Here is a 27,306-nt window from a genome sequence, read left to right as displayed (position 1 = left end):
CGAGATAAATCGAGCGGCGTTGTATTTTATTCTGCCATAATTTTTAACACTCGAATATAATCGAGAATAGGAAATAACAATGTAAAAGCTAAGAAAAAAAATCGTTTTATTGATATTTATCATTAACGTAGGATTGTAATCGATAACACTTATTTATTCAAGAATAAAATATAGCCTTTTTCCATGGAACAATAGCGCAGTATATTAAAATTGTCCACCAAAAGAAAAGACAAGGTTCTAAAGAGTGTTTTTTTACATTAAAATAATGATTTTTTTTGGCAAAATCATTTTTTCAAAAAATCTGTGCGTTAAGGGGTTAAAGTAACAAGAAACTGAAATTTTATACAACTTTCATGGTGATTTAGTGCTCTTGACGCATATAATTTGATGAGAACGAAGCTTTGTGAATAGCCCTGAAACAAAAGCCTAATAATAACAATACAATAAATAATACAATAAATAATTCCAACATTATTTATTGTCATCTTCTTTAAATTATCCAGTAGAATATTACCTTGCGCACATCCATTTTCGGTCCCATCCTTGGTAACTAACAAATCAAACGCGCTTCAGTAATGCAGTAAGAATGCACTTTAATACAAAATTCCTCTGGCTCGCTTTTAGCTCAATTTGCGCTTTTGTTTTCATTTTCTGCAATCTGGCAATCTTGTTACGAAAATATTTTAAATCATTCTTGAAATATTTCCCGTCCATGTAAGTTCATTTGAATTCGCTACTTGCTTTATAGATTTCATTTCATGCTTTATTCTGTTTTTTCTTTATATTTTATTTTATGTTTTTACGTGATATTTTTACTTATTGTGTTAGTGCTCCTCACACTATTGTATTGATATATTTTGCTTTGGCTATATTGATACAATATTAGAAAGAACTCTTTTTTTATTTTCCGGATTTTTTAAAAATTTTTTTGTCTTCTTTTTCAGATTTTTTTCCCGTTTTTTTTGTATTTATTCATTATGATATATATATATATATATATATATATATATATATATATATATATATATATATATATATATATATATATATATATATATATATATATATATATATATATATATATATATATATATATATATATATATATATATATATATATATATATATATATATATATATATATATATATATATATATATATATATATATATATATATATATATATATGTATACGTTATATATATATGTATACAACGTTTGTAACCAGAATGAGGTCAAATATTAGCTGCATGCATGATTAATAACATTATGCCAAGTCATAGTGCTGCTCTAATTGTTATAAAATACATGGCTACATATTATTTATAATATTTAATATTACATCCATTGTCAGTTGTTACATTAAATTTTTTTCTAGTATTCATTAAAATATAATTAAAATAAAATCAGAATCTGAACAAATACTTTTGAACACAAAGACTTAGTAGATTATTTTAACATTGTACATAAATCTTTATTGTAATGGAAATTGAATAATGAAATAGTAGATGAATTTCATAACAATAAAAATTATAATTGTTTTCATTCATTGAAACAGCTATATGCTGAAACGTTTACGTTTATTTAAAATAATTGATTGTTCGTTAATCCAGGTATTTCGATATTAGTTGTTTTTTATTATTAGTTTTAGTATATTTGGAGTTATAACACACTAAATTTTATGTAATTTATTAAGTGAAGTTAGATATCACTTATTTCTCTTTACGTCACATTGTATTGTCATGTTAAATACATTTTTTTAAAAAAATAAATGCTTTGTTCTTATAGGAATTTTTTATTTTGCCAAATAAATTATGACTATAATTCTGATATTTCGATAGAAGTCGATTTTCATAACTATATTAAGAAGTAAATTTAACTGTATTTATTAATGATGGTTTTTATCCATTCAGCTTTGTCAGCTGTACTTGCATAGACAGTTCTAGTTCCAGGTCCTACGCAGAGAGTATCTAGGTCTGATTTTTTCACAGCGTTGGCAGCTCCAAAAACAAACCACTTATCTCTAAATCTGCAGTGCAATGGGCCACCGCTGTCACCCTAAGAAATATAATCTTTGACTTTAAATTGAAATGTTTAATAAAACAATATTTTTCTGTCCTGACTGATTTATAATTTTTATGAAAATCAATGAGATTTTACCCGTTACTCCTAATATCATTTTTAATAAAAGAATGTGTATGGGGCCTCGAATGCTTAAGACGAATCTACACAGCAAGAGAAACTTGTCCTCACGAATTCTGTTCCAATTTAAAATTCAAAGTATAAGAAAGCGAGTTCAGGCAGGCCTACAGTAGGCCATGAAGTTTCAATTACTGAAAAAAAAATTCAAAACAACAAATTGCAAACAAATTATTGAACTGCTTTATTGCGTAATCCTAAGTTTTGTTTTCATAATTTGTTTTCATTTTGATGTTTTGAAAATTGCTTTTTCAGCGTATGAAACTTAACTGCTTACTCTAGATCTGCTTGAACAAAATCTTCCTATACTTTAAAATTGCTTATAAAGGTGAGAGAAAATTCGGGATGAAAAGTTTCTCCCATGGTGTAACGTCCTCTTAATGGTTGCGGGGCACCGAGCTTTCATTTTAAAGAACTGAGCTTCAAGTCCCTCCAGCTTCAGATCAATGGGCACTATTTTGTCTCAGACATCGCCATCGGTGACGCAAACGCCACTCTCATGCCGTTGATCTTGAAGGTTCAACACCCATCACCCTCTGGCTGCGCAATCGGCAGTTCCAAGAAATTTTTACTTTATAAAATGTCATGAAGAAAAATATAATATAAGTGTGCCATACCGTGATGGTATTACATTTATGCCAATACTATATAGAAACTATAATACATAAAATCACACTTTTTTTTAAAAATATATATTTCAACCCCTGCTTACAACTTGTTTCCATGAACCATTTAGAACATTAAATTTATATCTACGTATTTTCAATAATTTGCGAAATAATCCACCTGTGGAGGAAGAATTCACTTCTTCATAGGAGGGAGAAGTAAACCTTATCTTTACAGCAAATTTCTTAAAAGATGAATGGCGCAATACTATACACCATTTTAAGTGTAAATCATGGATCAATTTATATTAATATTTTAATTTACGTGTTAATTTGTTCAGTTTTTTAATTTTTTTATAACAATAAAAACCAAAATGTAAGAAAATTCTCATTTTTATATTTTGTAAAAATACGTAGGGGAGAGTCGGGTAGCCCCGCTCACTTAAGGAGTACTGCTTATATTTCTGTATAATACTGAGTAATAATCAACATTTTTGTATGTTTCTATTGTTTTATCATCTAATTAAATAATGCAAGAAGAATAAACCGAAAAAAGAATAGTTAAACTTAAAAAAAATAGAAATTTAAAAAAACATGTTTTTCAGCTCTTTTCAAAATGTGTCGGGTAGCCCCGCCCAGTTACAAAAATTGTGTTTTTTGGCTAATTTTTCAGGTGTAAATGAGAATGACCAATGTATTGACAATAGATAAACCTCATTTATCATTTTTATCTCAAAATTGTTTTATTTATTACATATTTATATACTTTTAGTGAATTCTATCATTTAATAACAACAAATGTCATGCTTTTTATCATTATTAATGCATATTAATATATTATAATATTAATATATATTTATATTAAATATTTAACGAAAATAATTTAATTTAAGTAACAATAATTAATAACAATAGTTGTTTTTCAATATAAACTTATTTGGTTGATCTCTTCTTATAAACTTAATATAAAAAACTTCTTATAGAATTACAAATTCACTTTGTATTTTGATTGCATTCAAATGCTTCTGTAGATTGATTAGTTCCCAAATAAGTGAAAACAAATAAGTAAGCAAATAGCTTATCATAATATTTATGATTTCTTGAAATTAAAACTAATTTGGATATATCAATTAAAATTTTAGAAATATTAAATTTTTTATTTTTAAATATATACATTTATGCTTCATATAATATTAAAACATTTATTTGTTGTTAAAAATGCATATAACATTCAAATTTGAAGCAATAAATTAATAATCTTTGCAACCGTACATTTATCGACGAAATAAAATTGGGCGGTGATACCCGACATTCATGTGAGCGGGGCTACCCGAAATCCAATTGTTTTGTAAATCTGCAATTACTCGAACAATTTTTTACATACAAACTTCTTTCTTTGTGCAAATTAAACTTAAGACTACATACGTTAATGCTGTATGTATAGAAAAAATTATTTTTTTAGTATTAAAATGAAGTTTAATCGAAACATTCAACCAATTTTTCTTAATTTCATGACTACTGTATTCAACATATTTTCAAAACTATTGTTTACCATGTTAACAGCTGCATAAATACTTGAAACTTTGAAAATAATCTTTTTTTAATACAACAATTAATGTCCGATGGCCCCTTAACTTGAAAAAATATTCTATACATATGAAATTGACTGTGGGCGGGGCTACCCGACTCTCCCCTACTTTCGTTTATTAAATTGCAAATTTTGTGAATAGTTCGGGGGTGAAAAAAATTGAAATATCGCAATTTTGAATTTTTTCAAGAATTATTTATTCCATTTGATTTAAATTTTGCACTGTACTGAAAAAAAATTATTTAATAAGAACTTATATATATTTTTGTCGAAACAAGCAGCAGCTTGTCCGAAATATTTTATTTTATAACCGGGGTTGAACAGCCGATCCAATTCTGACTCTACGACTATCAATGTTCATTTCTGCAGCCTCGTAATTTTGTACCCTACCCAGAAAACTAGGGTACTCCTACATCAAGAATTAAAATAAACTAGCCTTCACGGTGTACTTTTTATTTGAACTAACCCACATTTACGTTGCATGAAGAGTAAAACAGCGGTTAACCGAACGACTAGGTGATTCATAACCATGATCCATCAACCACCGAAGATATTTTGCGACAGCACTGTGGTCGGTGATTGCAGATAACAGAATTCATATCAACTTGCCACCGCTAGGCTTTGAACTTAGGTTACTTATCTACTTTCCGTCCTGTTAATCCCCGTTTTCACTTAACAACACTCTTCAAAAATCAAAATTTATCTTCTGGCTGAACGCATAAATTATATTTAGTCACAAACACGATAAATGCCTTATAATCAATGCTAAAGATACTCTAAATTAATAATTCTTCAATTAAGATGATCTTAATACGAAGAAGAAGAACATCTGTAATCTGTAAATGTTACAAAAATCTAGACCGAATTTGACGCATTGAAGTTGATTGCAATTAATTTGTATGAATTAATTATTAAAAGTAATTTTGATTACTTGTAATCGTGTCGACAAATAGTCATAATTTTTTTATAATAGTTAATGTTGATAAGTAATAATTCTACCAACACAAGAATACTGATTTACAATTAGATGCAATTACAATTACATTTAATCTTGATAACATGTAATAACTGTTACATGTAATCCCGGTAGCAGAAATCCTCCAGCAAGGCACCAGTCCCTGCAGATTATTAAAACCTCTGCAGATTAACTTTCATCTCGGATGTAAAAAAATAAAATTATTACAGTACCTGAAGAATGTTTTTCCTCTCAGATTAAAAGAAAAGTCGAAAATGTTACTGATAATAGAAACAGAAAAATTATGTTTAATTTAATTACCATTTGTTTTAGGTTTAAAAAAATTTGGTGTTCTTTTGGTTTAACAAAATCTGCAAATATATAAGCGAAGACAAGCGATGACTTTCAAAAATTCAAAATTTTCTATAAAAAAAAAAGACTTAAAAAACAAGAAAGATTTAAAAAGAAATTCTTAATTTTTGAAAACTCTTATTTACTGTAACGGGACCTATTACATTATTAAACTTTCATTTATTCCATTATTCCAGTCATTTAAAATTTTTTAAGAAAGTCTAAATAAATTAATGCATTTTTAGCAAAATTTTATTGCTCTCCTTTTTCTATCCTATTGGACTAATTCTTCTGTAACCTTAAGCCTAATTTTACCAATAACTATAAAATATATAAGCCTGATTTTACTAATTACTGCGACATACTCAAGCCTAGTTTTACTAATAACTGCTACATACGTAAGCCTTATTTTGCTAATGACTGTTGTATACCAAATCCTAGTTTTACTAATAAATACTGTATATTTAAGACACTGTTCTAGTAACAGTGAGATTTAAATTGATGAAGATTCTGCAACAGATTAACTCTGTAAATTCTGTTTCATCAAATATAACAGTGATTAAAATCAATTGGTTATTTTGCCAGACTCTGGATCTAGACGACAAGGGTTCTCATGAAGTTGAGTAGGTCGACAGTTCGAAATGCTCCAGATTAGATTCTCTATAATCTTTAATATTTTTGAAAAAAATTGTTCATGCGGATATCGATCTAAGAACCTCAACAGACGTAACCCCAAACCAATGATAATGATTAAAATAGATGTAAAATATATGCGTACATGGCATGGTGATTGGTTCCTTTGTTGCACGCAAATTTGTGTGCGTTCGTTAAAAGCACATTGACGAATAGACTGCACAATTTGCTCTTGCTGTTTCAGTTCATCCGATCCACCAGATCCTATAAGAGAAGAAATAATGGAATGGTTTTTGAAATATATTTTATTTTCCATTTATGTCAGAAGTAGACTGGTGCAAAAAATTAAGAGAATTTGCAGACTTGGTCGATTATCTCAAGAACTACAGGATCGATTTTTATGAAATTTGATGTGTAAATACATTGTTACAATTCAAAACAAATAACCATTCAACAATTGTAATACACACGCATGATCGTGCTTAACACTCGTTGTAGTTGGAAGGTATGAAACAGCGGTTGTAGAATAAACAAGAAAAATGAGTTAATAAGGGGTATGGTTCCCTCTTACAGATATACAGACCTTGCAGCTTGATTTCATACTTGAAATACGGCAGCTTATCATTTCATGTGGCAATTGGCCTGAATTGTCCCGTGGCAATTTCATACTATCCGACTCTAACAAGTGTTGCGCACGATCGTGCGCATGTATTACAATTGTTGAATGGTGAGTTGTTTTGTATTGTATCGATGTATGTACGGATCAAATTTCATTAAAATTGGTCCAGTAGTTCTAGAGATAATCGTCCAAGTCGGCAAATTCACTTAATTTCTTATTATCAGAAGAAATTTACCTAACAGTCAAAGAGGTTAGAAAAATTGCTGTTAATAGAACAAAACAATATCATAAAAAAATAAATCTATTATGATTCTAGATTCACCCAATTTCCCCTTAATGTTACAGTAATGTACAAAAATTTTAAATATCCAAATACTAAAAAAAATGGTTCCACTTTTAGCAATCCAATCAAAATTTCTGATATCAATTACAATAAATAAAAAGAATACTCATAATAAGGAAAATACAAAACTAGTTAAGGTATCGAAATGACAAAGGTACTCTTCACTAAAAAAATTACAATTTTCTCATGAATAATAAATAAATGTAATAATTTAAATACTAATATGGTTCTAGCTTAATAATATCAGCAGTAAAATTAATTCAAACTTTATTTTCCTTTTAATTTACAATTCAAACTAAATTTTATGTTTTAATATATATATATATATATATATATATATATATATATATATATATATATATATATATATATATATATATATATATATATATATATATATATATATATATATATATATATATATATATATATATATATATATATATATATATATATATATATATATATATATATATATACATATATATATATATATACTAAAATACTAAAATACTAAAGGAATCATTTTATAACTTCAGAAGTATTTAGATATAGTTTAAACAGCTTAGAGGTTTGAGGGCCCTACAATAAATTACGAACGGAAATGTTTTTGAACACCCTATGACAAAAAACGCAGTCATAAATTTGTAACTTGTAATAATTATTATTTTGGCTATTATATGCAAGAGTATATCTATCTTAAATAGTTTTGAAAATATGGACATTTTTATGAAAAATTATTTTTTCTGCCTTACGTTTTTTTGCTATATCTTTAAAATGCTATATTTTTAAAGAAAATTTCAATATCAATTTAAAATTAATTACAAAATTCTTGTTTCGAAATTTGAGAAACATTCGCTTAAAACTGAGCGAAATATAAATAATTAAAGTAGTTCTTTAATACTGCGCATGCGCGGGAAAAATTAAAAATCAAATTCCTCTTAATTTTGTAGTGAATTGTATTTGACAACTAAAGAGAAAATTCCAATTTGAATATCTTATAAATTTAAAAAGTTTCAAGCAATTTTCATAGCAATTTTCCTTCTCTTTCTTATAAGAAAAAAGCTCCAAATGATAAAGGGTTGTTCAAAAATATTATTTCACATCATTAGAAAGAATGTAATAGTAAATGATAATACCTTACGAGAAACACTCATACACCAAAATGTGATTTAATAAGAAAGGAAAACATGCCAAAAAAAGAAACTTTTATGATTCGTAACAATGCCGGTATCCTTTTTAATAAATTTTATTTAATAGTACAAAATGAAATCGGTGAAAAACCCATGTCATTATGAGCAATCCTTTTAAAAAAGTGAAAAAGTTACTTAGAAAATAGCTTGAAACTTTTTAAATTTTTAAGATATTCAAGTTGGATTATTTTTATTAGTTACCAAATACAATTCATTATACAATTAAGAACAGCAAAATTTGAATTTTTCCCACTCATGCGCAGTTTAAAAACAAACTTTAATTGCTCATCTTCAGCAGTTTTAAACGAAATTTTCTCAAATTTTAAAGCAAAAATTATTATTATAATTTTTAATTGCTCTAAATAATTTGTTTATTTTTTTGAATATTTTCCATGTTATAGCAAAAATGAGTCAGACAAAAAAAAAATTTTTTTTTATAGAAATGTCTATACCTCCATAAATATTTAAGCTATGCTTACGAAATTTTGCGTAGTTATTTCATATAATAGCTAAGATGATTGTTTAAGTTACAAATCTATGACTGCTTTTTTGATGTCGGGTGTCCAAAATCATTATTTTCCGCTTGAATTTACTGTTGGTTCATAAAACCTTTAAAAGCTTTAAACTTCCCTTTGATGTATGAGAGAAAACCATGATCTGTATACTTCTGAAATTTTAAAAAAATAAATTTTTCTCGATAAATATGAAAATATATATTAGAATAGAAATGTTTCTGTTATGTTGTTCACTCTCAGTATATATATATATATTTATATATAAAGCTATGTCTTTAAAAATTCGTTCTTCATCAGTTTCTCCATACCTCGAGTTTCACCCCATCCTGTGACATAACAGTGCCAGCCAGGATCAGCCTTCCAATCAAGATCTGGCAAACATGCTGGTTGAACTCCTGCACTGAATTTTACGGGAGCATTCAGTTTGATGAGAGAGAGATCATGAGTCATGGTAAACCTCCAGATCTAAAAGTTTCAAGTACATGATGTTAAATATTTTTTTTTCCTTTTCTTCAAATATATGCTTTACATTACATATATATATATATTAAAAAATCTTAATCATTAAAAGGGTTTTTGGATCATTTACAGATAATATAGGCTGAGAGGTCACTATGACAATATTAATAAATTCACCACTCTCTACAAAGTTCTTCTCTACCTGAAGAAAGAAAGCCTTCGAACGAGTTACCATAAACGAAACATCCGATCATTTAGTAGTTCGAACGTTGTAACATCTTTCTAATTTCCTCCACTGTGATGTTCAGTAGTACAGACATTGTGACATCTTTTTTATTTGTCCCCACTGTGCAGTTTTTGTTCGTTATGTCAGACTACTAAATTGATCCATCGGTTTGCCTTCTCTCTTCTAGGTGGTGTTGGCTCCCCCCAACACAGCTATTGCTTAACACTCGTACAGCCCGATTGCCATTGCCGATACGAGGAAATTGAACTGCAGCTTGTTTCTACTTTTAGAAATACTAAATCAATAAAATCCTTTTCTTGATTTTAATGATTGTTAAATTACAATATCGACATTTTACTTTTCTATGAAAATAACTAGCTTTGTATGTTCATCATTGAACTAGCTTGTCTACCATTCAAAAAATTTTATCTTTGCATCTTTCACGAGTTTACAAAAGGCAATTGAACCCTTTGCAAGAGAGTTATCTAATGTTGCGGTCCAGCTTAAACTTCTATTGTTAGCATCAAATTAACACTAGAAAGATGTACCTATATTGCCCAAAAGCAGTCAAAATCACTGGATTGTAAAGGGATAAAAAATGTGTAAAGGAAATTTGTTCAAAATTAATTTTTAATATTTTTTACGTTATTTACAGTTATATAACAAGTTATTAGTAAATATTAACAATAAAAAAATTATATGTTGTTCAAAATTCTAAACAAATTGTGTCATCATGTACATCATTGTTTTTCTAATTGAAATTAAAAGCAGTCAAAATGACTTCCTTAGGCAATCTAGAGCTAATATATTTTTTTTATAATATCATTTGTTTAACGAAATGAAGGGGAAATGCTTACCTCATCTTCTTCTAAATTTGGATACGAGATTACTTTTTTACTCCTTCTTATCTGTTCATATTGAGTTTTTCGAAATTTACCGTGAGCACCCACATGAATCCTGATGTCGCCCGGATAAGGATAACTGAAAGTAAAGGGACACATGTTTGTGAGAAGAAAACAGACTTGCATCTAAATCTAAAATTTAAAAATAGTTAAAATTCACTAAACTTCTATTTAAATAAAACCTTTTGTTTATTTATTTATTTAGTATTCAATATGTAAAGTGGTCCTTATTTTGAAAAAACTAGTATTTTTTTGCAACAGCAGGAGAGAAATCTCTTGATCTACCATGGAAGATGACAGAAGTATTGCTCATTAAGCGTTACCCTGTGTCATAGAGTTTTCTAAGTCACGGAAGTGAAAAACATTTGCAACGCCAAACTGCTACACATACCCATTTCAAGGGTGGGACACATTCATACATCACACAACACCGAGGACATTCACACAACATGCCCTGTGTGGGATTCGATAGGTAACAACAAAAATACAAATAATATTCAAAAATTATGTAACAACGATATATTACTCCCATAAACTGCAAGTATATAAAATTAAAATAAGTTTAAAATATAGAGAAAACATAGAAAAAATATACGAAACATTTGTAAAAAGAGAAGAAAAATTATAAAAATAAAATGCTTTAAAAATATTTAAGAATTTTATTTAAAAAAATTATTTAAAAAAGAATTTTTATTAAAAAAAGAATTTTATTTAAAAAGAAATTAAATATAATAAATGTTTCTGGATATTGTTGTTGTTGTTGTAGTCACTTTACGTCGCAATAGAGCTGCTCAATGGGCTACTGGCGACGGTCTGGGAAACATCCCTGAGGATGATCCGGAGACAAGCCATTGCAATTTTGATCCTCTGCAGAGGGGATGGCACCCCTGCTTCGGTGGCCCAACGACCTGCACGCGACGACCTGCTGCAACGACCTGCGCACACCCTCGGTCCCTACGCAGACTGATCCAAGGGTTCACCCACCCACACACTGACCGTAGCCAGTTATGCTTGACTTCGGTGATCTGCTGGGAGTCGTGTCTTAACGATCAGTCCATTGCGGGACTGTTTCTGGACATAATCGTATGAGCTGATAACGATATTTATTGTATATATATATATATATATATATATATATATATATATATATATATATATATATATATATATATATATATATATATATATATATATATATATATATATATATATATATATATATATATATATATATATATATATATATGTATATATATATATATATATATATATATATATATATATATATATATATATATATATATATATATATATATATATATATATATATATATATATATATATATATATATATATATATATATATATATATATATATATATATATATATATATATATATATATATATATATATATATATATATATATATATATATATATATATATATATATATATATATATATATATGTATGTATGTATGTATATATATTCAACATAAAAAGTAACGAGTCAAAAAAAAGGGGACAAAAAAATAAGCAATAAATGGATAAATCACTATGCTTCTTTTTATTTATAGGTACAATATGATTATTCTTATAAATGTACTTTAGTTTACTGATTTTTACAATTTAGGATTATTACGCAACCATTTTAAATATAAGAATTTCCATCTTAACTGTTAAGCATAGAAAGTTAAATAAAACGAATGGCATCTCAGATTCTTATTAAATCGCTTACCCAGTTACGCAGTGGGCAGCAGTGAGAACCCATTGAGCATTTATGAGTGTACCACCGCAAAAGTGTCCATTCGGTTCACTGAATGTGTCTTGCAGAGATACTTGCTACGGCCAGCTATTAGGAACAACAGGCTCTCCTCCTACCATCCTGTCATCTCCCTCCACCGATTGATTGTTGAAAATAGTGTTTGGCTCGATTGCTTGAAATCCGCACTTCTGAGGCTGCGTCTCATACATAAGGAAAACCTAAAAAGATTATTGCCAAAACAATGCCAATGGGTATAAAACATGAAACATATTTGTGTGCAAGTAATCGAGAAAATAATACTTGCACACAGATTTGTAGAGAAGATAATTTTTCTTCAAGTTTCGTCAAACCATAGAAAGTAATGAACTTATTACCGAAAAAATGTTGTAAAAGACTTTTAACTGGTAACTTTTCTTTCAGAACTGGAAAATATACGATGTTTACAAACATTGTGTTAAAGCTGCTAGTTGGTTTGGAATTTTTGAAAATAGAGAAGTGTGGAAACATAGTTCAGCAATGAGCACAAAACATGAGTCACTATAACATAATTCAATATTTATGTGCATGTTATCCAGTAAATAATGAAGTCATTTTTTCCAAGTTTCATTGAACAATAGAAAAGGAATGAAATTATTACTAAAACGATGATTATGAGCATGGTAACTTTTTTGATATATCTGGTCGATAGCTCTTTGTTAAATCTGTTAGCTAATTTCAGTTTCACTTCTTCGTTGTAAATTTTGTCTTTTATTTTTATAAATCACAGATTATTGCCCGTCCGTATAACTGGTACACCTCGATAGATACAGGGACACTGATTGAGGTAAGATGAGCCTACGTGTTGTGCTCAAGCTCTTAATTGGTCGGAAGCTTTTGAATAGAGACGTGTGGAAACAATGTTCAAGTCTATCTTAAAAGCTCATGATGAGTGAAAAGGTATCCAGAAAATAGGGATTAGCTTATCCTTTCTTTTCTAAATAGACCAAAGCTTCCGAGGGAGCATTTCAATATTACGAAGAGAACATTTCAATATTTCTGTTAATTGTATTCCCCATACCATTTTCATGGAAGTATTAACGAAATGTAACCATGTTTGAACCAATTATTCGATACTAAAGTCAATTTGTTCCTCTTGTCCTTTTTGACTAAATTAAACACATTAACTAACATAAAAGGTTTTTGGCTTGGGATTTTGCATATTATTATATTTTTTACTGTTTTAGTTTGAATTTTTGCATTAAGACAAAGGGTAAAATCATTAAACATTCCTACCTAGCCGTCAAATATTAGCTAGGCTGGAGATTATAATCGTTAATTATCTGTAGGCAGGTAACTATAGAATGCTTGAAATGCGTGGGATATATACTTGTAGATTGCCTGTTTATATATTGCTAATTTATTCGTTAGAACTCCTGCACTTTCATGGTAACACACATATAAACCTCAAAATTTAAAAATCAACTATAGTTACTTGTATAAAAAGTGTATACTCAAAATTAAAGTACAAAAATTAGTAAAGACCAGTTATGCTAGTTTATATTACATTTGAATAAAACTTTTGTGAGAATTCTGCGTACTAACAAGAGTTCAGAGAATGCATACTGTGTTTGGTGTCTTTTATTGTAATTATCGAGGAAAAGAGATATTTTGTATTGCTTCGTCGACGTGAAAAGAATGGCGTGTGAATGTAAAATTGAATATACTGTCAGAATATCTTGCATCCTATAGTTGAAAACGAATGACTTAATTTCCCAGAATAAATTCTAGCAGAGTACCTCGAGAAATCAGATGAAGCAGACGAAGACAAAGAATATTTTAAGAACAACTGATTGATGTTATTGTACCAGAAAAAAGCTATGCCTCTCTGTTTTTCCACTAAACTTATATATTTGTGTTATAGTTGTTTAAAATATACCGAAAGTCACATGGCGCATGAAACAGTTTTTATAAGTTTTTTCTTTGTTTCTGCTTTACCTCCATAATTAGTATGATATATCGATGTTTCTTAATAGTGCGCTGGTACTTGCTGGTATAATACTTGAGCTGGAATGGATAAAATACGTCGGCGAACACTAGAAAAATAAGCAAATTTATCCTCACCGCAATCTTCTTCGTCAGTTCCATCGCCACAGTCATCGACGCCATTGCATTTCTGATCTTTGGTGAAACAATTCCTGTTCAGACATTGCGTCTGACCAGCTTCACACAAACTTGCTGAAAAATAAACGAAATAATATAATAAAAAAATATAACGAATAAATATGAAAGTAAGACAAATGAGTATTGTTTTTATATATTCTTCAGATTTTTTTATTACCCATTGGCAAAATGGGTGCTGTTTTGGATTTGATGGCGTGCTCACCTTATTTGGACGTCATCACACTTTTCAACTGTGTTTAAGAGTTATAGTAAGCAGTGCGCATGCCTCGTCATTGCATGCGTTGCTATGACGACCGCTGCTGTTTTATAAGTTTTTTAGAATTCTTTTTTTTTCTTTCAATTTTCACCAGCAAGTACATTTATATTCTTCGTATTATTAACTTATAATGACTGTCTTGATGGTGATTTTAATATAAATATGAATACTGAAGCAGAAAAAGTATTTTGTGACGTCTTGAAACACGTGTATAGGCAGGATTTGAAAATCAATCCAACGACAAGGGGACAAACATCAATTGAAAGAGTTTTAGCAACTCATGATTTGAAATGTTGCTTCGTCTATCGGAGTCAATTCAGAAGAGAAAAAAAAAGCATTTTACTAATGGGTAACCAGTGATCGTAACAAGGCGATAACATTTTTTAAAAATATTTTTTATTATTTTTTGTCCGTGTCAGTCGATAGTCTATCAGACGTTAAATTGATCTCATAATGAATCATAATGATAATGAGATTTTGTTACAACTATAAACTATATTTACGTCTGATGCCTTTTAAAAACTGTTTAACAAAATGATATCAATAAATATCTATATATATATTTCTCTTACACGGCGATGAAAAAAAGCCTCATTACAACTCCCCGAATGGCAACGCTAGAAAATAGACCAATGATTGCCGGTAAAAATGTCACATGCCAAATCTAGCTAAGATGGCTCAACATACAGCGCTTTTAAAAACGGAAACTGAAATAACCAGGGAGAGCATAAGCTAGGCAGAAGTCTTTGTCGATAAATCTGTATTTTAGTTTTTTGTCGAAAGCGTTTTTTTTTCACGAATTTATGTATTACGAATTTATTTGACAATTTTCACGAATTTATTTAACAATTTTTTTTTCACGAATTTATTTGTTTTACTAGAATTTATTTGTTTATGCAGGTTTTTCCATTGCAATTTACTTATTTCAATTTTTAATAGATTTAATTATAACCGAAATTTTAACCTTTTTAAAGAGATATCAGTTTTAGAAATTTTATCTTAAGATTTTATACTATTGCACATTTCTAATAGATTTAACGAATTACATGTCATTTATTTGAATTCAAATTTATTTTAAGGACTCAGTATTTACTAAAAAGATGTAATTTTTTTTAGAAAAAAAAGTTGTTATATGGATTTGAATGATTGTTTTGAATTCTTAGAATTTTGTGCATTTGCAATGTACCTTAGTTAGTAGCGAGCGAAGCGAGCTTGGTTTGCGAAGCAAACCATATATAACATTGCGTAGCAATTTTCGGGGGTTGGCGAGCGCTAGCGAGCAGGGGGCGCAGCCCACTAGTTTATGTATATTTCTATAACAAGCATTTTGTTTGTTTTAACTTCAGTGGAAAATGTCAAAGTGCGTCACATCTTTCAGCTCTGAACAGTGAAAGAAATTCTTGAATACAAATATAACCCAATCTTTGGTTTTTTTTTTATTAATTTAAACGACTTAAAACTCCTCATGCACCACAAAGTATAGCATGAGGCTTACAGTTGTAAGTAAAAAACAAAAGGAGAAAAATTTACAAATTTACACTAAAAACAAAATTCCGCAAGGCCGCAAGACTTTCAATACTTTTGACCAGTTCTGATAAGACAGGTGGCCAACAAATTGAAAGACGTCTCAAATCAGTCTTTAAATTCATTCGGGCACTCACATGGAGACTACAGTGAAGAAGAATATGTTCAGCATATTCATCAGCATCACCGCAAGCACAAATTCCACTGGTCTGCAGATGGAAACGAAATAAATATCTTTTAAAATTTCCATGGTTTGTTAAAATTTGGGTCAATTTAAAATCAGTTGCAAAGAATTTACATTGCAAACGGTGAAAAATGGATGGAAAGAACCTTTTCGTCCAGAGCGACCGAGGCGAAGCAAGAAATTCTGCATTCCAGTCCGCAATGATTTTATCTCTAGCGATGCGCTTCCAGTGAGAAGCTGGAACAGACACCCTTAAGTCTATTTCACCACACGTAGCTTCCCTAGCCAATTGGTCTGCTCTTTCATTGCCCAAAATACCGCTATGGCCACGAACGTAAGAAAAATGAATAGTTACGTTTTCAAGAGTGTTCAAAATCGAGTGAATTTCCACCACAAGCTTCTCAGTAGAAGTCGTGTCACGCAAAAGAAAAAGTGAAGAAAGAGAATCTGTACAAATGAGATATTTAAAAATTTGATTTTCACTAAAAGAATTTTGTATCCACTTAACAACCAGGTTTATACACAAAAGTTCAGCCTGGAAAACAGTACATTCATTATGTAGTCGGTGCTTGGCAGTAACATTCTCTGTTCCATTTTCATAAATTACAAAAGCAAGACCAACCCTTCCATCAAGCTTACTACCATCCGTAAAGCAGATAGTTTTATATTCCTGAAAAACATTATTTACATAAGGAATAATTATAACAGGTTTCCTGCATGCTGGGTGGGGCAAACATGAAATAGGAAGCTTCCCGTCCAGGGTTAGACAATCGTTGTCCTTTATCTTCTCCTTTAATTCAAGATTATTTAAGATAATTAAATCAATAGGCGGAAGACCAGCGATAACAAAGACCGCATCATAACTAACAGTTCTATATCCCCGAATAATTCGTAGAAGAATTCTTCTTTGAGTTCTTCTAAGGATTCTAATATTTATCTTCTTTCTCAAAGAGTTTCCCCAAGATCCTGAAGCATATGAAATAAGTGGTACAATACCTTGATTATATATTAATTTAAGAACATCTGTTTTAACCCCATAAGTATTTTTTGAAATTCGCAATAAAGCAAGAAGAAGTTTTTCACTTTTACTGGATACATAGGATATGTGCTGCTTAAACTGCAGTTTATTATCAACAATAACTCCCAAATACTTTATTTGCTTTACTTCTTCAATAGGTTCATTCCCAAGAGTCAACTGAATAACCCCATCCGGTATCGACTTTTTATGTATCATCATAACTTTAGATTTTAAAGGATTGAATTCCAGCTTATAAAGTTTCGACCATTCAAAAACGTAATCCAAGATATTCTGAGAAAGAACACAAGCATCATTAAAGTTCTTGCACTGAACAATAAGAAGTAGATCATCAGCAAATGCAATTTTATAACTATTTTGAAATTCTGATAAACCACAGAGCAAGTCATTCATAATAAGGTTCCAAATAAAAGGTCCCGTAACGGACCACTGAGGACAACCCTTTTCCAAAACAAAGTTTTTTGTGATATTGCCCAGAGTAAGATCAGCAGAGCGACCGTGCAAGAAACTGTTTATTAAGTAAAAAATATTCTTAGGAACTTTGAGTTGTCTAAGCAAGTGCAGAATTCCAGGCCACCAAGCATTATCGAAGGCTCCTCTAATGTCTAAGGAAACAAGAAAAGTGACAAAATTTTTATGTTTACCCTGTCTAACTATATTACAAAGCCGGATCAGAGCATCTTCAGCCGACTTCTGAGGTGTAAAACCATACTGATCCTCACTTAAGAGGCTTGATTGTCGTAGATGAAAGTTGAGTCTATTTATGAAGAGTTTTTCAAAACATTTGCCTAAACAAGGAAGTAGACTTATACATCGAAAGTTATCAATATGTGACCTTGATAGCTCAGAATTTTTTGGAATCGGTACAACTTTCGCTCTTTTCCAGATCTTCGGAAAAATACCAAGATTTAAACAAACATTAAACAAGGTCATCAGTATAGAAGGACAACTAACATGCAAATTTTTAATTAGTTCATTCGTAATTCTATCGTATCCTGGAGTTTTATTCACTTTTAAATTTTCAACTACACAATCAACTTCCGCACTAGAAAAGGGAACATCATCTTTAGCGTCATAATCCAATTCAGCCTCGTCACGTAAGAGCTTATGACTGAAATGGTCCTGCATTTTAGAATCACGAGGAAACGATTTCTTCAATATAGCATCAATCGTATCTTCAAAAGAAGAGGTGAAATGACCAGGGGAATCTTCAATACCCGAGATTTCAAGCCTTTTAGCAAAGTTGGTCTTAACTCCATAAGTATAAATTTTATTCCACACATTTTGCACAGTAATATCCCCAAGAAAATCCTTCCAAGAATTTAGTTTGCTTTGCTCAAGTTTTAAGTTATACTCAGACCTGATACGAAGATAACTGCTTCTATAAATCTCCCTTAAAACGAAATTTCTAGTCCTTTGATATCTTCTTCTAGCAGCATTTAATTTTTTCCGCATACAAGAAATTTCTACCGACCACCAAGGAACTTGATGCGATCCACTCTTTTTCAAAGGAATAGATTTTTCTGCCGCCGAAATAATTAAATTTTGTAAATTTTGAACGTATACCTCCAACATATCTGTTCGTTCGCAATTTTCAATGGAATTTAAAATATTAAATATGGAATCAGAACAGAGAAGATGAAAAAGTTTCCAGTTTGCTTTTTTAATATTAAAGAGGTTTTTCGTTTCAGAAATAGTAAAATCATAGTTAGGTCTTGAGATTTTCATTTCAAAAGCAATCATTTTATGATCAGACAGGGAATCATACTCAGGTATATACCATTTCTCAACCAGCTGAAGAAGTTCCATTCCGACAACGGTAACATCAATATAACTTGTTCCCTGATTCGAACTAAAAGTAGGTCCATAGTCCTCATTTATCGAAAACAAATTCCAAACACTAAAGAATTCGCTCAATCTAATACCTCTGGAGTCAGTAATAGGGCTAAACCAGACCTCAGACTTGCTGTTGGCATCCATACACCAAATTAGTCTATTTAGACTTTTATTCGAAAAAATATGCTCTATCTTTCTAAGATCTAAATCAATATTAACGGAAGGCTGGAAATAATAAGAAAAAAGAGTAAAATTGTGTCCTCTATACGAAACATCAATTAGTGCAGCATTATAATCAAAATTTTCTGAAACAGAAAAAACAGTTATCGCTCTATTACGAACAACGATAGCCGCCTTAATAACGTCTGATTTTTCATCATAAAAAATTCTGTAAGTATTAGGAAAGCCAAGTAATTTGCCATTAAAACAGTAGGGCTCCTGAATAAGGGCAACATCAACATCATCACATTCAAGATTTAAAATAAGCTGCTGAGTAGCTTTCTTTGACTTATGCAAGTTTAATTGTACAAACTTGATGTTATTCTTAAAGACCTTAACCATCATAATCAATTCGAGAAGTCATTTGATCCCTCATAAAAATATGACAAGAGCAGCTTTGAGAAAAAGGCTTATGTCTAACATCCACTTTTTTACTTCCACTTTTCAATTTTTTATTGTATCTAATACAGTTTACGCAAACTTGATTTTCACAATTTTTACACTCTGAACTTCTATGCTCACCGGCACAAAAATAACAAGACAACTTATTTCTGCATTCCATAGATCTATGATTATAGCCGAGGCATGAAAAACACCTATTAATAACTACGAAATCTTCAACACTACACATGTTCCACATAATTTTCAAAGATCCCAAGGTAATCATATTTTTCCGAGCTTTTGGATGCACCTCCACAATAACAGATCGAGCATGTTGGAATTTTTTCAAAACAAAACGAATCCTTGACTCGTTCCAATGTTCATCAGAATCAAAAACTTCTGGGTTCTGCTCACGAATAATCTCTAATATTTGTGAATTTTCTATATCATTTGGTACATTTTTAATTAACAACGTAGGATTCTTTCGCTTAGGAAAAGTTGGCTTCAAAATTTCCGAATTTGTTTCAATGCTCGTTAATAATTTATTTCTGTCAGCTTCAGAAGCACAATTAACTAAAATTTTATCTTCAGAAACACTTTTAACTTGCTTAATTCCTATTTTATCTTTTTTAGGGTCTATCTGTGCTTTAAAAAGTTTCTTAACTTCCTCCGACTTACAATTTTCAGCCGATATTAAAAGAGCACAATTTGATGAATTCCCCTTACTCTGTTTACTAACAACCGATGACGACGCCACTACTTCGCTGTATAACTTTTTTTGAACATAACTCGCAACATTTTCTTTGCAAACTTCACGATAAACAACAGACTTTATTTTCTCAAATTGTCTTGTAACAAGAAATTTCAACTCACCCAACGCTTTCCTAGCATCTTCACGCATTGTTGATTCATATTGCATTTAGAGAGAAGGGCATTTTCTACAATATTAGAATACGTTTCAAGAGAGGAGTAAAACGCATCATCCTCACAGTCTGCCATCTTGCTCCCCAGTTTCCACAAGAAATGTCAAAACGTAAGTACTTCGCTTCACTAATGCAAGAATGTCGCCATGTTGGATTGGCGCATTTGCAAATTGAAGTACTAAAGTCAAGGAAAAACCAATATCACTTCACGCACGTTAATAAAGCTGTAGAAAAGGGCTAAAAACAATTTAAAACAAATTTAGACTGAAATTAACATAAAAATATTATTATTTTGAAAAATAAACAAAGCAGCTCAAAAGAACACGTCAAACATTCCCAATCTTTGGTTTAAAGTGTTAAATTAATTGGTAGTATAAATCATGATCCTATCTGTTATTAAAAAATAATATTTTTTTTGTAGCCGAAATTTCTTTTTACTGTTCTGAACATAGGGATTCGTTTCCATTTTAGATGAATGAAACAGTCCTTAAGATTCCAAAAACTTATTAGCAGAATATTCCAGAAAACACAGCTGTTTCAAGTTCTCAATATAAGTTCAAATATTAGTGTGGCACCCAGGCTTTACTAACTCAGGTCAGTGTACTACTACAGTCTAGGGCAGACTACGGCACTCTACTTCTCTGTGAGGCACACTCCTATTTGTACAAGATTGGCGATAAACCCCGGTATTTTCGACGCTATTCTAGACAAAAATGGAACCAAGTGCCGTCAAGACGGTAAAATTGCCAAGTCTGCAAAAATGCCGCCAAACCGAGTCTTCCATAAGAAATACATTAGGCGTTATTTTCCTTCTAAATTGCGTTAGAATTCTGTGACTTTCTTGCAAATTTTCTAATTAAACTCTTTATTTAGGGTCCATCTAAGTTATTTAGCCTCATGTCAAAACAAAAAATTCATGAAATTATATACATATTTACGAATTCGTAACAATACGTTACGCTTAAAAGCTGTATTGTGACACAAAAAATTGTTTTGTTGCTGACTTAACACGAAGTTATGATGAGTATTTTAAATCATATGACTACATTTATACAAGTTTTTAAATGAAGTTTAAAATGCCAACGTCATTGAATTAAGTTGAGTTCTGGCTTGTTGTAAGATGTTATTAAAACTAAAAACTTACTGAAGTAGGGTGACGACTCGTATTGAATCTTGAAACCTCTTCCCGATCCCATGAAATCTGTCTGGAACTGAAGTCGTATCTCATTTTCCCCTCTACTCGAAAGAATGGGCTTTGGTAATTCATAACCACAGAAAACACCCATAACAGATCTCTTGTCTTTTCCGTACACAGCGAGCTGGTCTTGAGAGCAACCCCTTGATGGGTCAATATCGAAATCTAAAAATTTCAGTTTTATCCTCTGTAAAGAATAAATAAAAGTTTATTTGTTCCTTTTTTTTTCTTGTTGAGACATGGTTTGTACAATTCGGTAGAACTTGATTAAAAACTCATTCGCTTTAAAAGTATAAAAATTGAAAATAACAGTCGACATGTTTCAAGCACTCACAACCAGGTGACCGTTTTCAAGTCTTGACGTGAATGAAAAGAAGCAAAAGTGATTAAAATTAGAACGAAAAGTTGCGAACGGAAAATGGAGAAAAATTTTATCATTCTCATGAATGATAAAATTTTTCATGACGTCATTTCATGACGTGAATGAGAATTCACGTCTGGCAAGTCTTAAAAAAATGAGCGCCTGTTTTTGAACGCTTGAAACATGTCGTTTGTTATTGACTATTTATATATTTTTTGAAGCGTACAGAGTTTTTAATTAAGTAATATCTTACAGCTTCAGTTTCCTGGGATTATTTATCTAACGGTAGAAATTAAATCTAGAGCCTGAGTTTAAACTAATCAACATATGCCAGTCGAAATAAGTGCTGTAAATTTGAATCATCTTACAGGCAAGAATTATCACGCAACAATATTAGTTATTATAATTAAAGACAGTTTCAGTTGAACCAGCAATTACAGGTGTTTAATAACTTACAGGTGTTTAATAAATTAGACTCTAAAAATAGTTAACTTCCAGAAAAAAGTTATGGGTAATCTATAGATCATAGAACCATTGCACAGCATTTTGCCATATCATACAATTCAGGTCATTAAGAAAAAACAATCCTTAAAATGTGAAATTTTCAGTTCGCTATTAAAATGGACTATTTTTGAAAGATGTTTCACTCATACTCTTACAAGGAATTCTGAGGGACACTAGAATAATTATGTTGAGATAGAATTTCTTAGTATTTTTTTAATATTTTTCACACCCTTTTAAAGTTTGACTTAAATAATTTAATCCAGTCAAATCATCTTGAAAATACATGGTTAATTACAAAATTTACAATACTTTCAATTCTTTCATGTTTTGTCTGGGTTGGCACAGTGATTAAAAATATGAATTTTCCAATTACCTGCCACTGCCGCCCACGCACGAAGCCATCTTGAAAAAATCGTTACATTTTTGAGAGTTTTCCCTCTTTTTTTCTTTCTTCTAATTTTTTCTAAAGTATTACTCAATAAAAAATTTGTTACTTGTTTTTTTACCAGTTCAAGATTTTAAATTTTGCGACAAATATAAAGCTTGTATCTATGTTACTTCCTAAGTTAGAGGTCTTTGAATTTGAAATATATAAAAAATAAAATAATAGATTTTCAATTTGTTATTGTTCAATATCGATTAAAAAGTTAAATCTGTGGCAAAGTCCAGTACAATGATAATTAGATGACCTTATGATTTTTATTACAGGTAGTGGAATAATTGATGGAAGGCTCACTCGATGGACTCTTGTGATAATAAATTTTCCAAGTATTTGTTCACCAAGTATTGCATAGTACAACCATTCTTTGAACAGCAAGGTCATTCCCACTCCAGCCACGCTTTTCGCTGAACATATTAGTGGACAAGGCCTGATAATCCCTTTGTAATTATTTAAACCTATAAATTATCTCAATAACACATAAACAAAATCAGTAGCAACTGCGGGCGACGCTTTGTTCCTATCTTACAACATTTTGTAAAATTCAACGATTGTCACTGTCTTTAAAATTATTTTTTGGAATCATTGTTGTCCTGTACAATCTGAAAATGCTATTTGCAGGTCAGCGAGCGAGTTTTGTTCAATCTGCAAGGATTCATGGAGGCAAGAGTTCTCATCATTTTTTGAGTTTATTGACCTTAGAGGTCTGGAACAATTCAATCCAATTGTTAATAAATTTTCTAAAATCATCAACGCTGTAATAAGTCATTACCGTCCCTGATTAAATTATTTGACGCAATATAAGATTCTATGTAAAATCTTAACTATCATGTGTTACTATACAGCTTTATTCCTTATTCTTTATTATTTATTATATATATATATATATATATATATATATATATATATATATATATATATATATATATATATATATATATATATATATATATATATATATGTATATATATATATATATATATATATATATATATATATATATATATATATATATATATATATATATATATATATATATATATATATATATATGTATATATATATATATATATATATATATATATATATATATATATATGTATATATATATATATATATATATATATATATATATATATATATGTATATATATATATATATATATATATATATATATATATATATGTATAGGGGCCGTTCAAAAAGTACGTACATCCCGAAGGGGGGGGAGGGGGTTTGCTATTATGCACGGTTTTGTACGATGGGGAGGGGGGGGTATTATACAAAGTACGTACTTTATAAACATACACCAAATTTAAATTTGACTTTATCCTACACACTACTTAAGTAAATATTTAATTTTATTTAAAACATAATTATTTTAATTTCTATGAAAAAGGGGGGTAGACTAATAAAATGTACGTACTCTAAGGGGGGGAGTAAGACCTTATGTACGATAATGTACGAAGGGGGGGGAGGGGTTTAAAATTTCTCCATTTTTGTGTACGTACTTTTTGAACGGCCCCTATATATGTATGTATGTATGTTTTATAGTGAACTGATTTTTTCTTAGACTATATATAAACAACAACAGACTTGTAATCTGTACTGAGTGTTACATAATCTAAGTTTACGCAGATAAATTTTGTATAAAAAGAATAGTTAATTTAAATTAAAATAATAAATTAATTAATTTTAACCTCTATATAGTGTGGAATCATTTATATGCGTTTTATCAATTTTTAAAAATGCAGTAAATATATAATAATTTATGTATTAAAAATAAATTCTTCTGTGCATATATTCTATAACGATTTCTTTAATTATTTTCCACTGTATACTTAACATTATAAAATACTTAATGCAATTCAATAAAAAAAATATTTATTCGCAGTTTTTAATGTATTCGTATTAAACTCTCTTGCTTACTGTTCATCTATTATTAAATACAAAATTTGCATGCTTTGAATACGAATGTATCAGTAAAGGAAAAAAAAATAGTCTAAATTTAAGTTTGTTTTTAAAGAAAAATTTCTATTTCAATACAATAATTTCACAAGCAATTATATTGATAGTAAAGTAGATGTTATAAAACATGAGTAAATATTATTCAACCATCAAGTAAAGTAATTCAGCAATGAATTCAACATACTTTATTTTAAAATAGATTTTCCTGATGCCAAAATCAAATGTTTGAGGCCGGGTGAAGAAAAATTTCAGAAATATTTTTTTCCCTTTTAAAATTAATTAATTAATTAAAAAATTGAAGAAGAAAAATAGAATTTTTTCAATTTATTCTTAAGTATTTAACGCAAGTATTCTAACGTTTTGCAACACACCTGTAAATACAGAGAACATCAGAATAAATCCAAAATATTTCATGAGCACCATTCTTTTTCCAGCTGGCCATCACCACTGATGGAAATCGAGACTGAAATACACACTTGGCAGGATTGAACACGAGGCGATATTCTCATGCAGATAATTGTAGTTATTGATAATTTAAAATAAAATATCAAATTTAAGATTTTTATTTATTTATATAGTTGTTACAACTTATCTCATTTCCATATTGTAAACTCTTTGACGCAAATGAGACAACGGTGTTCCTTTCGTATATCTTTTCTCTTGAAGCTCTAATTACAAGTAAAAACATATTTTGGTATTTTCTAATTATAAAAAGAGATTATTGGAATTATATTTGTTCTACAATAAAATATAAAATCCAAACAGAGTAGTTTCAACTTTTTTTTTTCATTCATATTCAAAAATTTATCAATATCTGATTTTAAAAATTAAAAAAAAATTCACTGACACAGGTGTTCCTTTCGTATATATTTTTTCTTGAAACTCTAATTACAAGTAAAAACATATTTTGGTATTTTCTAATTATAAAAAGAGATTATTGGAATTATATTTGTTTTATAATAAAATATAAAATCCAAACAGTGTAGTTTCAACTTTTTTTTTCCATTCATATTCAAAAATTTATCAATATCTGATTTTATGAACTAAAAAATAATTCACTTATGAGTTACTGTTTCTCTTAGATCTAAGTAACTGCAAATAAGTATAAATTTTAGAAATAATTGTTTAAAAGGAAGTTATGTTTGGATGCTGATGCAGAAAAAGACACCAGTGTTTCATATGGTTTTTCATATTCATAAAATATTGAAATGCTAAATATAATAATTTACCCTTATTTTGATGAAAATTAATACAAAATAATGTAAAAAGGTATAAAAAATACGTTTAACGCGAATTTGAAATAAAAAATTAATGTAAATTGCTGTAGCAGAGTAGAAAATCGAAAAATAATATTTCCTCGCTATATTAAAAAAATTGTCAAGTCCGCCGACTGTGCCGCCACTCTTATGAGTGTAATGTTGCAATTTGTTTTGCTATGTGAAACCTTCAAAATTTATAAACTTAATTACTTATGTGCGAAGAAAAATATTCAAAAAAATAAAATGGAATACCAAAAATTTAAAATTTTATTATTAGCTGGAGAATTGTTAACTGTTAAACTTGCAGATAAAATACCATATGCGCTGTTAGAATTTTTATTCTAAAATTATAGTAAAATAACCAGCAGAAGTCTGTCCACCAGATTAACCATAAAGTTTACGGTAAAAAAAACTTTTTTTACCTTTACGGTTTTGAAACCGTTCACAACTAGTATGGGCAAAAGAACATGTATACAAAACTGCATGGTTTTTTTAACCATTTACAACTAACGTAATTTAGGACGCGTAAAATTTTTTTTTAACTGGACATTGGAGATAGTTAAACAGAATTATGGGACTGCTGTCTATGCGTGAATGAAAGTATCGTATACGAATATCCCAGGGTCACAAATTTGGGAGTGCAGGACACCGGAAACTCATAATATGTTGGAAAAAAATGGAAGAAATAGTGTGGTGTCACCTCTAGGA

At 29.5% G+C, this 27,306-nt stretch overlaps 1 pseudogene across 1 annotated transcript; it reads right to left on the bottom strand.

Annotated features, from left to right (window-relative positions):
• Window positions 1-1,781: 1,781 nt before the first annotated feature.
• Window positions 1,782-23,786, bottom strand: LOC107436856 (chymotrypsin B-like; annotated as a pseudogene). The gene is made up of 8 exons (XR_015433411.1): window positions 23,730-23,786; window positions 22,017-22,254; window positions 14,440-14,567; window positions 12,327-12,553; window positions 10,544-10,667; window positions 9,310-9,466; window positions 6,477-6,595; window positions 1,782-2,058 (listed from the first exon to the last, which is right to left on the bottom strand). The product of XR_015433411.1 is annotated as a chymotrypsin B-like (transcript).
• Window positions 23,787-27,306: the final 3,520 nt, after the last annotated feature.

This window comes from Parasteatoda tepidariorum, chromosome 4 (genome assembly GCF_982258835.1).
Source record: "Parasteatoda tepidariorum strain Cologne lab strain chromosome 4, Ptep-v5.0, whole genome shotgun sequence".
Taxonomy (NCBI): domain Eukaryota; kingdom Metazoa; phylum Arthropoda; class Arachnida; order Araneae; family Theridiidae; genus Parasteatoda; species Parasteatoda tepidariorum.
Note: the sequence above shows the minus strand (reverse complement) of the source record. Positions and strands in the feature narration are given on the sequence as shown.